Here is a 17042-nt window from a genome sequence, read left to right as displayed (position 1 = left end):
AATTGGCAATCAATGGAGCAACATTATAAATAAAACGGAAACAAATACTGTGAATGGTATTTCGTTAGTTACTTATAATTTGAAAATGAATTGTAAAACATTGTATGACAACTTAATTTGTAATGCAAACTTACTGCAAATGATTGGCAGTAACGACAAAAACATATTGTAATTTTTTTGTAATAAATATAAATTTTAAAATGTCCTCGTTTTTTAAACTAAAAATGTCCGAGTTTTTTCCTATTTTGTGCTAGTTTCTGAATTCTAGATCTGGTAACCCTAGGTTAATGGACGCATCAGAATGAACTTCTAATGCAATGAAAAGGCAACTTGCCTTCGCAATATGAGTTATGTAATTCGTAGAAAACTTAAGTTTGCTCATGGTAATGTACATAACTCAGACTATTGCAATAACTGTAAAATAATATCGCTTCTATAATCAACTTACAATCCTCCAAAATTTCTACTTACATATTTGTTTTTATAATACTATTTAAACTTAATCTCATCTCAGTCTAAAAAACCAGAAACGCCGATAACAAATCGAGACACGTGTTTGGCATTATACACGCAGTCCACCTAACGGGGTGTCATTATATGAAAACAATTTTTTTAAAAAGTAAACATAAAAGGAAAAATATATGCATAGTACAGGGCATCCCTCGAGTTATCCAATAAATGCATTCCTGGAAATTTTCGAGTAAGGTGGGAAAAAAAGTATCTCGAAAATTATTTCACAGTCTCAATAGAGATGAGTCAAAAGTCAAGTCACAGTCACAGTCTGCCATCACCATTAAATCGTAACAAATGCTGTGCGTCGGGGTATTTGTTATCTGTATGAGTATGCGCTGCGAGCCATTTTTTAAATATCATTTATTAAAAAAAAAAAAAAAAAGACAGTATATATTCATTGTAAGTTTTACTAACTTACAACAATTAGGAATACAAAGTTTCAAACAATAAGTAGCCGAATGGGCAGGAGCGTGAGTACAGTCGCACACGCTCTTTGAGTGGCCCGGAGTTCAAGCCCGTGATTGTAAAATATAATTAACGGTTGTATTTATTGACTTATTATAAACTCCACTGACCTGGTGGTCGTGCCGGTGTATAAACAAGGACATTATTTATTGTAATTTCCATATAGCCAATTGATCCCCACAAAATGTTTTTGTTGAGTTTTACTGAGCTGTTTTGTGTGCTTAGCCAATCAATGGTTGTTACAAATGGAGTTGCATTCCAATCCTTATCGTCATTACATGCAATATGTGATCTATACATTTTGTGTTAGCCCTATTGAACCAAGTGTCCACAAAAAATATAAAAAGAATATATTTTGTTTTAAAAAGTCGCTTTCCAAACGATTAACCACTGTACGTTATATTTCTCACTATTGTTCAATTATATATACCCCAGGGGCTCACATCTGGTGAGTATGGGCTTGGGAAACCCAGGGTCCTGAGCTGGATATCATCATTCTTCTCTTCTTTCTTTCTTGGTGCTTCCCTTCTACTTCTGACACTCTCTCTCTCTCTCAGGGTAATGCGGGAATTTTTTTTTTTTTTTTTTTTGGCTGGTGCGGCATAAGCCTCAGGCTTCCTTGCACCATATGGCTAATAATAACATTAAACTGAAACCTCTTTCGGCCAGGCAAAATTAAGTAAATGTTTTTCGGAAATAATTTTTCGTGTAAAATTGCTTGATGAGATAATCCCTACTCCGGCTGTAGCGTAGGGAAGCGGGGGAGGAAGCACAAAGGGTGCCGAAACATTCGCGCCTCGGGTGGATATTCCATATCACAATATAGCTTGTCGCCCAAATGCCGCTAGCCATTGTGGATTGAAGTGCGTGCCGCTCTACAATTTATAGCCATTGTGGATTGAAGTGAGTGCCGCTCTACAATTTATAGCCATTGTGGATTGAAGTGCGTGCCGCTCTACAATTTATAGCCATTGTCGGTTTAACAACTGGCTCGCAAGATTCTTGAAAATTTAAAGATCAGATCGTGCGGGCCGGCTCAAGAACACCACTGCTTATAACCCACAATAGTTAATCGTTTGAAAACCAACTTTTTGTATATTTTCTTTTAGCCTGTTTTTGTGAACATTAGATTCAATAGCACTAAGACAAAGTGTACCTGATGGGGAAATTGGTTACTAAGTATTAGCATTAGTGTTAGTGTTAGTAATGGTAGTAGAAAATGATGCAAGAAGGTAAATTTATAAGGCATCAGCCAAAAAAAAAAAATATATATATATATATATGTACACAAATTGTATATGTAACAATTAGAGTGCAAGAATGTTTGCTGATGCTATCGAGGCAGTGTTAGGTGGGTCGGAAAGCGTTTTGCAAATTACAGTGTCTGGAGGCTAGGCACCAGCGAGGTGATCTGATAGAGGTGTATAAAACTTTGAATGGTTTGAGCATGCTCAATGCTGATGGGATTCTTCCTCTTGCTCAGAATAATCACCTGAGAGGGCATAAATTCAAATTGAGGAAAGACAGATGTAGGATAGACGTGAGGAAATTTGTCTTTAGCCAGCGGGTTGTTGGTTGGTGGAACAGACTTCCATCCCTTGTCGTGGAAGTTGATAGCCTAAATAAGTTTAAGGCTCAGCTGGACAGGTATTTCGAACGAATAGAGGGGTGAAGTGGAAGTGGTTATTTTTTATTTATTTATTTTTTTTTTTATTTTATTTTATTTTATTTTTTATTTTTTTTGGCTGATGCTGCATAAGCTTGCTTTCTTGCATCAAAACCAAGTATACATATCACTGGTGACATGTGGTAATGAATATAACTGGCTATATATGCACGCTAAAATCTAACCAGTTATATCGGGTAAGCGTCCCTTAAGATTTTGTTACTGTTGGAAGTACTTAAGGGTGATTTTGTTACTGATGATAAAAGTAACTGATATTTTTAAGCTGCAGTCGCAGTTGCCACCGACATTTAGAAATCACCATTAAGCCCATCCCTAAATATCAAGAACAGAACAAAGCTGAGGTTGTGATCTATATAAGAAAACTAAGCTTTCATTTTCCTTAATGAATTTCTTTATATAGCAAACTCTTTAAAATCCGGTCTCATCGAGGATTCAGAGGTGCCGAATTTTAAAATTTTCTCGATTTTCGAGAGGTATGCCTAAGTGTTGAACAGGTTTAGAGGAGAAATATTTCAAAATATATTAAACACAAACGACTGAATCAGTAAGCATATACAGAGTGATCACTGAATTATGACCATCCATATAAAAAAGGAATGCGACCCCCCCTTTGACCAAGTGAGGAACGAGAGTGCGCAGTTAGTCGACCTACGTAGCATAGCCAAGGTATCAAAGCCTTCCAGTCCCCCGATGAGGTCCCACGACTACACACACACACACACACACACACACACACACACAGAGGCTGAATCCATTAATAATATTCTGAATGCCCTACTTCAGACTGATGAGAGTCCCATCAATGATGAACAAAAGTAAATTGAACAAGACAACCTGCTCCAACAATAAAATAGAACCTCCTTTCACCTCTGAGGAAATGAACAAAGCGCTTGACAGAAAAAAATCATATAAATGCCCTAGTCACGATAATATTGACGCTGAGGTCATCAAGAAGGCAGCTATACATCTTCCAAACCACCTATTAGCACTGTTCAATAAATGCCTTGTGAAAGGAATATTCCCTGATTCTTGGAAACAGGCGGGCTTCAACTCATCCTAAAAGGTCCAGACAAAGATCCTACTCTCCCCAAATCTTACAGCCCCATTGCTCTTCTCCCGGTCTTGGGCAAGGTAATGGAGTGGCTGCTTCAATCCAGATTATCTACCTATTACCAGACGGCTAACTCAGACTCTCCAAAGCAGTATGGCTTTAAGCCAGGATGCTCCACTGAAGACGCTATGAACAATCTCCTAAACACAGCAAACTCAACCACAGAAAAATATCTACTCACAATCTCCATTGACTTTGCTGGTGCCTTCGATTCCATCTGGTGGCCCAGCATTGTCAGGAGATTACGTCCACTCAATATTCCACTCAACCTCTACCGCTGTCTCTAGAACTACCTCTTCAATCCCTCAGTAACTGTTCAAACAAATTTTCAGAAAACTTCCCGACCAGTTGTTAGAGGTTGTCCTCAGCTTAAAAGTAGAAGCTAAGTTGTTAGCCTCTACTTTTAGAACTTAATACTAGATGAATTTCTTCTTATGGACCTAGGCCCTGTGGACTGCATGGTCTATGCAGATGACCTCATCCTCCCTATCAAAGCTGATTCTAAAACTCAGCTTGAGCAAATTGCCTCCCATGGTTTAACGATCCTCCAAAATTGGGCAAACAACCAAAAGTTAGTCATCTCTGGAGAAAAAACGAAGACTATCCTCTTCAAAGGATCCTTGAACATAAGAAGACCGCCCCAAATTAAAATCTCTGGGCAGACATTGCAACTCGAAACAGAACTCAAATATCTAGGAGGAACCTTTGACTCCCGGTTAACATTCTTACCTCATCTTAATTACCACTACCACAAAATACGTCGTTATACCGCCATGATCGTAAGAATTAGCAGGGTAGACTGGGGTTTGAAGAGGACTCTCATACTACTTTACAAAACCATCTTACCAGATGGTAAGAAGGTTTTGTAATTTTTACAAAAACCATCTCATGCTACTAATGTAGTACGATATGATTTTTACAAAATCATCTCATGCTACATTACAAAACCATCTTCTTACCAGATGGTAAGATGGTTTTGTAAAGTAGCATGAGAGTTTTTTATGGTGCAGGCATATGGTTCCCTCGTGCCATCATTGCACGTAATAAAGCAAAGGTACATAAAATTCAACGCAATATCCCACTCACTGTGACCAGAGCTTGCTGTACAGTCAGTAATCCTGCCCTCCAGATCTTAGCAGGTACTCTTACTTTGGACCTGGAAGTTATTCGTCACGGCCTTGCATACCGCATAAAGAGAGGAATTCCCACCACCATTCTGGATATAACACTCGTTAATGATTCAAAAAAACAAAATGAAACAGATTACCTCTAAGCTCTTCCAGCATTGGCAACGATTTTGGGAGCAAACAGTCAAAGGTGAAACAACTAAAAGATTTCTTACACAAGTTATGATTACTGCACCAAAACCTCTGCCGTGGTACTCACCAGGCCTTCAGTCTCGTTCTTCCTCACTAGTTATGGATCGTTCCGGGCCACGCTGCATGCCCTGGGTCTCACCGATTCTCCTCTCTGCCCTTGCGGTAATAACGAAGGTGGATTCACCTCATATATAATTGCCCTCTTTATGATTTACCAAGTCTCCTAACTACCAGAACTGGAAATATACCCCATGGGCAGGAATATATCTACATAATTGACGAAACCAACTACAACGCCTTCACTACTTTTGCCCAGACTGTATTTGAAATGCGTCAAAGCCACCTACAGCAAACTGTTCAGTGCACCTCTATCTTATAATGGACCCAAAACTCAATTCACAGAACATCTCCTGAATGGAATCAAAGAAAACACCAACAGGATATTGATCTTTATCCTGACATAACAGGAATCTCTCGACGTTGGCAAAGGAAATTCTCTTACAAACCCACCAACCCAAAAGGACTTTTCTACAATAGACACAATCAATAACTGCATGTAATCCTTGGGCTTCATGAATCTCTATGCCTCCTCTCATCCCCTAACTTCAGAAGATGATCCAAATCCACTTCCCAGCATGGGACACTTCTCATTGCCTACAAGTTACCCTTGGCCGAAGAAGATTTAATTGCTGACGCTGGGCCCTTGCCCAGTTTGGATCCACTCACTTGCTGGCACCTCTTCTCTTCGAGGTGTAGGACAATATCTGATTTTCCTACTTGAGTAGGAACTCACATAAATAATCCTCCGGGAGTGGGACTGGCATATGATTTGTCAAATGCAGGGTCATGCCATTAGACAGCCCGAATTTGTGGGTCACTTGGCCTCACCCCTTCTCCTATTTAAAAAAAAAAAATTTTTTTTTTTTTTTTTTTGGGCCCTCCTTGGGAAGCTTAGGCTAATCCCGGGATTGGCCAGCCAGAGCTCTCTTCCTACTTACCTGATCCGGCTCCCAGTGCCAGTGACGGTAACTAGCGGTCTGTGGTGCTCTACAGACTCTAGGCTAAACGGCCAGATGAACAACATAACCCAAACTAAGCAAACATGAACATACACTAACATATGCTATCAGGACTTGACAGTACTGTCTTACTTCACAAGAGATCCAAATGTGGAGTTGTGCGAAAGCACTGGTGCCGCTTGTCAAAGAACACTATTTCACTATGCTCAGAGAACTTCACCTCCGACTGCACAATTATCACCAAGACTTTTTTATTGTCTACTTCCCTGAATAGTGTACCGAACAGTTGGTATGTTCCTCTGTGGTTCTTGCTACCCACATGCAGTACTTTGCATTCGTAATTGATAAACGTCTGCAGCCCATCTGCCTAACTTTCCCAGATCCTGTGTTTTAGGAGCATACCGTAATCCTGTCATTAACCACCATGCCAACCTTGATATTATGCACGATATGCCATCTTCCATATCATTGATAAATATAGAAATAAAAATGGGCCCAACACAGAACCCTGGGGAACTCCACAAATGACATTAGTCTATGAAGAGCACTGTCCGTTGATTACCACTCTCTGTCTTCTCCCACTGAATCGTCCCTTTATCCATAGCAGCAACTTGCCCTTAAACCCACATTGCTGCAGTTTGTACACCAGTCTTTTACGTTAAACAGTATCAAAAGCTATCCTGAAAATCCAAGTATATGATGTCAAAATTATTCTTTGCACCCCGTTCCACAGTATCCAATCAAATTGATCACAGAAGATATCCCCTTAACAAACCCATGCTGTATCTGAAGCATAACGGTAGCCTTGTCTAGGTGATGCTGCATTACTTCTTTTACCAGTTACTCCATTGTTTTCCCCGGCGTTACTCTAACAGATCTGTAATCACTCGTCATCCTTTGATCCCCCTTTATGAATTGGGGATACATCGCACATCTCCAATACATGGAGACCTCCCCTGAATCCAAGTCTGCTCTCATATTTAGCATTAGTAGAGACATATATGATGCATGAAAGCAAGCTTTCTTGCATCATTGCCATCATATTTGGCTGAGGTAGAAGCAAGAAAGCAAGCTTTCTTGCTTAACAAAAGGGTGATGCTTTGGGTGATGCTTCAGCATCACCCAAAAAAAAAAAAAAAACCCTTTCCGTTTCATCCATCCATTCACTCCATATGTTTGTCTAGTTCTACCGTGAATTTATATAGGCAGTCGTGGCTGAGGGTTTGCTAACTTCTTTCACTCCCTACCTTAATAGAATTGGATAGATACCATCCGTCCCAGGTGCCTTTCTTATGTTTAACTTCAACAACTTCTCTTCCACTTTCCTCTCAGTTATTACAAAATCATTTAGGTCCCTGTTAAAGTTTGATAAACTTCTAGTATCCCTTTTGTCAGCACCATGGCCAGGATCATCAACAGTCGAACCATCAATATCAATTGCTCCTATTTGATTCATCCCTTCCTTCTAGTGTTTACCTAAGTACAGACTTTGCTGTTTTTCGTTGCGTACGTTGCTAAAGATTTCTCGCAATCTAACGTTGCTTACCTAACCGCCTTTGTGACTTGTCATAAACTAGTTTCTACTACCACAGCCTCTTGTGCCACCTGATAATTTATAAGCATTCCAAGCATTTTTCTTCTCTGTCACAAGTCTCATCAGTTCATCTAACATCCATTTAGCCTATACTTTGAAGAGCATTTCTTTGTTAAAATGAAAAGCCGAGTAGCTTCTATGATTAATTCCTTGAATGTTTCACCTAGAAATTCCTAATGTTTCATTTAGAGTTTACTGATGGTAACATCATCAGTTGGTTCTACCGTATGGAATTTAAAATCTGTGTGAGACCACTGTAGTCACCATTACAAACGCAAAAACCGTTTTCTTTGCCCTTCATGGTAGTTACATTTTTAAGTAAATCCCAAATCAATACAGTGTGACCACTACAACCTAGTGGTTCTGTTATATGCAGATTCTTAATTTTTTTTTTTTTTTTTATGTAAACCCAAAACACGAGAGATATTAGAAATTATAGTACTTAGTACCGAGCTTGGGTTGGAGGTTAAGAAGATGAAAGAAGATATTTGTTGATATTGGACTTGAACTTCCGTAGACTGTAATTTTCAGAAAATACGTATGAAGGAAGGCTGTTCCAGAAGACGGCAGTTAAATGAATGAACGAGGAGGATGAAAAGTTGGTTCTGTGAGATTGAAGTTGGACAGTAAATGGATGTTGGTTGGTGGCTGCAGGTATTCGGACTGTTTTCAAAGAGAGAGGGAGAATTATAGAAGCCAATTCAGAAGAACAGTGCCCATGGAAATATCTGTAGAAGAGGCATGTAGCAGAAACAGTACGTCTATGAGACAGCGAGTGGAGGGACTTTGTTAGAGATGAATCATTAATTAACCTAACTGCCCTCTTCTGAATGGAATCAAGAAGCCTGAGAGAGGTTTTGGGGGCAACACCCCAGATGTGGGAACAATATTCCATGGTAGGGCGGATTTGCGATTTATACAGGGTGAGCAGCTGTTTCGAAGAAAAGTAACGCCGAGAGCAAAAGCGAAAACCAAGTTTTTTTAGATGCAGAGGAAGCAATATATATATAATATGCTTGTGCCAAGAGAGATTAGAAGAGAGGGTAATCCCCAAAACAGATATATCATTTTGCCAAGAAATCGGAGCGTCACCAAAGATAAGCATAGGAGCAGAAGAATCCTTTTTGCGAGATATAAGATAAGACCGAGTTTTAGAAGGATTGAAATCAACTAAGTTGTCTCTTCCCCACTGGAGAATTACCTGAAGATCCACATTTAGTGAATTGTTAGCAGATTTTCCAAAAGTTGAAGCTGATTGAGCAGGGCAAGGTTTCTCAAAATGGAAAGTGGAATGCAATGTGATATCATCGGCAAAACTATGGATAGGATTTCCAGTCAATGGAAGAAGGTCATTAATATACAAGAGGAAAAGAATGGGAGAAAGAACTGAACCTTGGCGGACACCGGCATTAGTGGAGAAGTTAGAAGAGAGAGAGCCATTTACCATCACCCTCAGTGAGCGATCAGAGAGAAAACTGGATAACCAATTACAAAAAAAAACAGATGGCAAACCATAAGATGAAAGTTTGTTTAGAAGACCTTTATGCCAAACACGAAAGAAAGCCTTTGAAATATCAAGAGCAACTTGTGTTTCATCGAACCTTTCCATTGAATTAGTCCATAAATGGGTAACATAAGCCAGAATATCACCAGTGGATCGACACTGACGGAATCCATACTGGCGTTCGTCGATCAGACGGAAGTTTTCTAGGTAGTTTAAGAGTTGGCAGTTAATGGATTTCTCCATTACTTTAGAACGAGTAGAAGTAATTGCAATGGGATGATGATTGAATGGGAGGAATTTGTCCCCACTTTTCGGAACTGGTTGCATGTGAGGAAATTTCCAAGCAGAAGGAAAAACACCTTTCGAATAAGAAAGTGGGAAAAGACGGCAAAGAATAGGAATAATTTCAGGAGCACAGGTTTTGAGAACAAGTGGAGAAATATATCATCGGAACCTGGAGCTTTCTTAGCATCAAGGTTCATCAAAAATCCTTCTGACATCCTTTTGACGGAAGACCACAGGAGGCATTGAATCGAGCGTGTTGGGAATGGTGGGAGGTGTTTTAACAAGATCATTAATACATGAGTTGGAAGAAAAATGGGATGCCAGCAGGTCAGCTTTATCCTTGGCTGAAGTGACAACAGAACCATCTGGTTTGAACAGAGGTGGGAGCAGAGATGGGCAAAAGTTGCGACCAATAGCTTTGGCAAGAAACCAGAATGCTTGGCTACCATTAAGGCAAGAAGCAAGTTTTCTACTCAGCCTGTTCAAACTCTAGTTTGGACTGATTAATAACTGCTTTACAACTGTTGCGAGCTTTGGTGTAGGCAGAAAATGAAGCTGAAAAATTAGAAACAAGCCAATTACGATATGCAACGTTCTTCTCTTGAACAGCCTTAGCACATTTATGGGAAAACCAAGGTTTAGATAAAGGACGAGATTTTAAAGAGTGTGGGATAAAGGATTCCATTCCTGCAAGAATAATTTCACTGACACGATCTGAGCAAACGTTGACATCAGAAGTTTTGAAACAGTAATCCGACCAAGGAAAATAAGAAACGAGATCTCGCACGTCATCCCATTTTGCATTCTTGTAATGCCAAACAACACGAGGTTGGGAATAGCCAAGAGATAAAGGCTCCATTGGAGAAGAGACAATCACCAAGTTGTGATCTGAAGTGCCTAAAGGACCTCTCACTTCGAACGTATACTTAGAACGGTTGTTTGTGGGAAAAAGTTCAAGCGTATTGGCTGTATGATTAGGATTGTCCGGTATTCTTGTAAATAAATGAACAATCTGTGCAAGATCATTAATAATTTCAAAAGCCTCAACATCTCGACCAGCTGGGTCGGTGTGACTATAAAGCGGAAGACAGCTGGAGTTGTGAATATTAAAATCACCAAGGAAGATTACCTCACTGTTAGGAAAGTTGGACTGGAGAAAGTCAATTGCAAAGAGAGGAAATCAAAGAGCTCCAAGTGATTAGTGGAGTTCAGAGAACGGTAGAGAGACAACTGATGAATTTGACAGAATGAGATAGACAGATTTTAAGCCAGAGAAGAGTTTCCAAATTGCCAAGTCTCTGACAGGGAATATCAGAATGGACAGATGCACAATTATTGCTCTTGGCAATATCATGTCCCGTTCTTCAACGATCTTCAAACCTCACACAAATTGTATATTTCATAAGCCCTGATAAGAACTGCCCGTCCTCAGATCCAAGCCACTCCCACCAGCTTGAGCCCTTTGCTTTGCTACTCTGGTTTAAATACGGTCTATAATCCTATAATGATATACTTCTCTGTCTATATGCAATGGTATTAATTCCCACATCAAGACAAATCTTCCTTTGCCTGATATTGAACTACTTTCAACAGAGAGCATCAGCTGCATTGCACCTTCGGGGCCCTGATAGGGTAACATTTCGTTTAAATGTTATTACCAGAGACGATGCTGTCTAATGAAATGACACATCACCCTTTTTTTATGGATTCGAAGAGACAAATGCGATTGCTGATGAAAGTACCTGACTGCTCCGCTTCTTAATATTTCCGGATTTTTTGGTTTATTTATTTTATATATTATTTTTATTATTTCTCCCTGACTGGGGGGTTCCACCCAGTGACGGGTATTGCTACCAAGTACACAGGGTGGGGTTGTTATGTCTGGAGTTACTATTTGTGAAGGAACTCTCTCTATCCTACCGGTGTCAAGATTGAGACTTTCTGGGTTCTTTTTAGGTGTTCTTTGGAAGACCTACACTGGTGTTCAGAGAAAGTGCATCATCCTTAAAATATAATTGTCGTCCGAATAACGTAAGCATATGGCAATATTTCTTACAGATTGCATCAGATAAAATTCACACGCGTAGCCAATGACGTAATATTGCATCAGCTATTACTTTCGGCTATATAAGCACGCTCTGCAAGAGTTGCGGTCATTCCCTGCTTGTGTCAGGATGGCGAGTTAAGTGCAGTTCGCATTACAAAGAAAGAGTGCTATTGTTGCTTTACGTGAGGAAGGATGTTGTTCCTGTCATATTTCCTATAGAGTGTCTTGTAATCATCGACAGTGAGTAGATTTCTTTCCAAACTAAAGAATGCTGGTTCTTCTGATAGGAAAAAAGGAACCGGACGCAAACGAGTCTCTACTCCAAAAAAGGACCGCGTTTTGAAGCGCTTAGGTCTTAAAAACCGTAAAGCTTCTTGGTCTGAGCTGAAAAGAGAACGGGAAGAACTTACAGAAGAACTTACTGCACTTGTAGCAAGTGCAGTAACAGTCAGAAGACGCCTCTTGAAAAATGGACTTGTAGTCCGTCGTCGTAAGAAGACCCTCTTCACGCAAAAAAATGAAAAAGGCCCGATAAATTTGGTGTAAGGAGCATGTCAAATGGACCCCGGAGGAGTGGAAGTCAGTTGAGTGCTGGGAGCACATTATGTATGATTGCACCCATTATGAGGACCTCAGGTGCAGACTGATCACTGCAATACACTACCTCCCCAAGAACTTGGAATCACATCTATTGGACTCACTTGAGGAATACAGGGAGCTAAAGGAATATGCCCAAAAACTATTTGGTAGGCGTAAAACACTGATAGCCATCTACAGAAGAAGATAAAAAAAAAAAAAAAAAAAAAAAAAGGAGACACAGAACACGCGTGGAGATCACTCAAGGAGAACCTCGCCCAGGAACCTGCTTACTACCAATCATCTAAAACCAGCGATCGCAAGAATAACCCCATGGAGCTGCGGATCTTTCCATGATGAAGAGAACCACAGCCATAGCTAACAGACCAACAATGACCTGACCAGTGTTCCTAGCTGAGGAAAAATATGGCTATCAATGACAGAGAAGACCAACGAAGATAGAGAAACTCCAAGTTGCTGCCTCAACGGAGCCATATTGGCTCTATGCTCTGCACTCTCTTGTGCAGTGCAATTCTTTTACTCCCACTCCCGGCAGGGGAGGGAGGTGACGGCTTGCTGTCGCCTCTCTTCCCTGCCACACCATTTCTTCCCTCTGGTGGGGCATGGGCATGCCTCACTGAAAAATTGGGGGTCACCTACCCTATCGACCCTCTTCTTCCTATTTCACCCCCCAGCCTTCACTCTCCCCTCCCAGCACTTTTTCTTGCACAGCGTATAGCCCTACACGTCCAAATTTAAAATACACCAAAAATTTTCGCCCAACCTTTTAGGCACTTTAGAAACAGGCTTTCAGCGTCAAACCCCATATTAGTGCTTTAATGTAAGTGATTTAAAATCAACCGCGGTCGTTCCAATTTTATTTTAGGTCCTAGCCACTAAAATCCCAGGAAAGTAAGTGGCAGGACCTGCCAGAGTACAATTGACTCAATGGTAACACCCGGCTAGCCTCCACGTGGCGAGGTATGGGCAACGTCTGGTCCCATTAGGGGCCTGGCGGCCAATAAGCCGGAGAAACAATGGGCACAACATATAACACTACTCATGACCCACACACTTCTAAATCTCTGGCTTTGACAGGGTACTGTCACCGATACATAGAACATTCGCGGAGATGGGAGAAATCCCAGGAGCCGCTAGACCCTCAATACCTCATACCTCATACCTCATACCTCGTGAGCCATACATAGGAAGACATTTTATCCATGTGATCTTGATGGAGGTCACTATACTGTCTGCCATAGGGTGGCTTCTTTGCCCATCTTTCTAGCTTCATTTGTGCCGTCTGGGTAGGTGGGGACTCCTCGCTTAGTTGAAGTGGGGTATGCTGCTGTGTGCTTCTGGAAGTAATCCTTTAATTTAGCAATCACTCTTTTCTGTTGTTCGATGAGGCTCTTTCCTCTGTCAGACCCTTTCCTCCCTCTTTCCAAGCTCTTGTCATTCTCTCCACGGCTGACATTTGGGTAGTGTTTGCAGCTCTTGGTTACCATTGTCCTTGTCTTTCTCATGATATCCTCCTGCTCGGTGTTAGTCTAATCTGTGATCCCGAAGGAGTCTATTAGCACAGGGACTGCATAGGTGTTTATGGCTTGAACTGTGTTCTCTCCGTTCAGCTTTGCTTTCAGCAGGCTTCTGAGTCTCTGATGGTATCTTTTCCTCAAGCAGGCCTTGATTTCCTTGTGCAGTAATTGTTCAACCTTCACGATCCCTAAGTATTTGTAGTTCTCTCCCTCTGTCATGGCTTCGATCTCTTTACTAGTCTGCAGGTCTTAGTTTCGGCTGACTAATTTCCCCTGATGCAATCCGTGGGCATTTATCTAGACCAAATTCCATCCTGATATCATTGCTGAATTCTTCGGTGATCAGGAGTAGTTGCAGTATAGCTTCTCGGTTTCCGCACAGAGTTTGATGCAATCCATGTACATCAGGTGAGTGAGGGTGTTCAGGCTTTTCCTTCCTTCTTTGAGGTTATATCCATACTTGCTGCTGTTGAGCATGATGGGTAAAGGGTTGAGTGGTCAGAACCACAGTGGGTTCAGGGCATATCCCTGAAAAATTCCTCTCCTAATGGGAATTGGTCTGGTGGTAATGTTCTCGACCTTAATCATGGTACTCCATTTCGCCATGGTTGCTTCTAGGAAATTTGTCACCAACCAAATTATGATGTTAGGGTCCCCCTGTAAATCATTACATCTACCCATATATTTATTTTTTCTGTAAATGGAGTGTGTTCTCTGGTCGATTTGCCTGTTTGCTGGACGAAAAAACCCTAGTTTCTGGGGGAGAAAAACATTGCTATCTACGCCTGAGACCGACTAACTCAGCCACGGAGTGAAAACAGTCCACTAAAGTTCTTCGCGTCATCAACGGGATTCGAACCCAGGCCTTTTCCACGCGCCTCTATTAGCGAGCTATGAGGCATGGAGTCGAAGGCCTTGTGGTAATCGATGTGGGCCGTGTACAGGTTGTGCCGCTTTTTATAGGTTTGCTCGATAACTGCGGAATCTATGGTTAATTGCTCGTTGCATCCTTTGCACATCCACTTGCATCCTTTCTGCTGTTCGGCGATTATGTTCTGGCTCCCCAAGTAGTCTGATATCTTCTTGGTTATGCAGCTAGTGAAGTTCTTGTACATCTTTTGGAGGAAGGTGATTGGCCTGTATTTCGCTGGGTTTCTTGTATCTTCATCTTTAGGCTTCAGATATGTGATTCCTTGAGTGAGAAACTTCGTGAGTGTCTCTGGGTGCCTTATCATTCGGGTGAACTGCTGTGCTAGGTGCTTGTGTGCAAGTCAGCTTTCTGTACGAGTAGTTTTAGATGTTATCATTTCTTGGGGTTCACCAGTTGTCAGAGTTCCCGATTGACTGTTTTATTTTTTCCTCCCGAATCTCCCACTCTCTCTCATCTCATGTACGTCCTCGTTTTACTTTCGTTCTAGTTCTATCCAGGGGGCTCTGCTGTTATGTCTTACTTCACTGCTCCATATGTTTCCCCAGAACTACTCGCTCATCTTTTGCTCGGATGGTTCATTTCCGTCTTTCCTGTTTTCTCCAAAACACCTGTAGAAGGCTCTTTGGTCATCATTGAAAATCCGGTTGTTTTAGTTTTCTCTGGGAGCTCTCTTTTATACCAGCGTAGTCTACTGATGAGTGTGAAGAGGTTCTGCTTCAATGCGTCAAAGTATTCACCTATTCTCTGATTTTTGGTCTCGTGTTTGCTGTGGACGCTGTATCTCTTGAGGATGCTCTTCACTTTTACAATCAATTGCTTACTCCCATTATCCTGTTGGTACTGGGTCAATTGGCCTATCTTGTCTCTTAATCCTTCTATTTTCTTCCCCAATTCTTTCTTTTTTCGGTGCTTCTGCTGGTCTCTCGTTTCTCTTCCATTAATCCTAGCTGCTGCTATGGCAGCACAGTACACGGCTGTGTGGATGGCCTCCAGTGTTGCACCATTGTTGTCGAGGTAATGTGGCATTATTTTCCAATTAAGGTGGTCTGTGACTCTCCACAGGGTTCTATTGGGCCTCTGCTTCGGTGTCACATGAGTCTTTGTGGGGTCCATTCCTTCGAATTCTGATCGGATTTTCTTCCAATCGTCTTTTATTCAGAATATCATGATCTCGTCTCTCTCCACTTCAGCTGCTCTGGGTCGTATTTCGCTTGTTCTTCCTTCTCTGGTTCCGTGTTTCTATATTCTTTGTTCTTTGTAATTAATCGCTCACGTCCTGCTTTATTTTTTCCAAGATTACACGCTATCAGATTCTTTTTGAAGATTGTCCTTCTCTGGTCTGCTATTCGCTGTTTGGTTACCTGAATATCCAGGAATCGTTCCAACCACTTTGTATGTAGTCTCGACCTGTACATTGTCATATCGGTCTTTAGCTTGGTCATTTTGTATATGCTCGCACGATGTACCAATTCGCATGTGATGGTCACTAGCGCAGGTACTCAGAGAGCCTTCCAGCTGGTGGGGCTGGATGGTCTTGTCCTTCTCTTGTGGTAGCCATATGGGGGACAGCATCACTTGCTCCACTGTCTTCCTTGGGAGACTGTCTCCGACTTTTTGAACCTACCCCTCTGCCTAAGACCTAAACTCGAGTGACTTCGTCCTGCACCACACTCGATGCAGTATGACCATTACTTTATTTATTTAAGACATCATCCATCTATGGAGGTGGACCTGTTTAGCTTCGGCAGTGGTGGGGCTAGTTCTTGTGAGTGATGCCAGATGGCGCCACGATCTGCCTTTGCTGTCACTCCGACCTTGCGATAGGTAGGTCTGTCGGAGCAACTTTTGCGATGTTTATTTTATTATTATTTATTTTTCCTTTTGTTTATTATTATTATTATTATTATACTAATTGATTATTATTATATTTTTTTTTAAATTTAACAATCCCCGGGCATTACCCAAATACTTACATGTGCGTTTTTTCTCTGTGTGTGTGTGTGTGTGTGTGTGTGTGTGTGTGTGTGTGTGTGTGTGTGTGTGTGTGTGTGTGTGTGTGTGTGTGTGTGTGCGCGGGTTCGTTCACTGGCCGAGTTGTTTAGATAGCAACTTTACCACAAGAGAACCAACAGTAGCAATAGTTGAATTATATCAACTGCAGATGGTTAGTTTTGTGTGTGAAGAGCCAAAGCAACTAAGGCTACGAAGCTTCAGTATATTACGTTCGGAATTGCCTTGTCCTAGGGTGGTTTACTGTTTGCTGGATGAATAACTCCAGGTTCTGGTGAAGAAAAAAACATGCAACCCTCACCTGACTCCGACTAACTCATCTACTTTCTAGAAAACACCCATAAAATTCTTCGCATCATCGAACTCAGGCTTTTTCCAAGCGGTGTTGGAGGACAGTATTGTAACCACCGTGCATTTCTGCGAGAACAAGAGAGTTCTTGTCC

General features: G+C 41.3%; 1 protein-coding gene across 2 annotated transcripts in view; it reads right to left on the bottom strand.

The window, feature by feature from the left end:
- Positions 1–535, bottom strand: part of Mys45A (SDA1 domain containing protein Mys45A) — a 199013-nt gene extending 198478 nt beyond the window's left edge. For both annotated transcript variants that reach the window (XM_090385160.1, XM_090385161.1), the window contains exon 1: positions 472–535. The gene's annotated coding sequence lies outside the window, so the exon portion shown is untranslated. The remainder of the gene's footprint in view (positions 1–471) is intronic.
- Between the last annotated feature and the right edge of the window lie 16507 nt (positions 536–17042).

This window comes from Mastigoproctus giganteus, chromosome 11 (assembly GCF_048544385.1).
Source record: "Mastigoproctus giganteus isolate SK-2022 chromosome 11, ASM4854438v1, whole genome shotgun sequence".
NCBI lineage: Eukaryota > Metazoa > Arthropoda > Arachnida > Uropygi > Thelyphonidae > Mastigoproctus > Mastigoproctus giganteus.
Note: the sequence above shows the minus strand (reverse complement) of the source record. Positions and strands in the feature narration are given on the sequence as shown.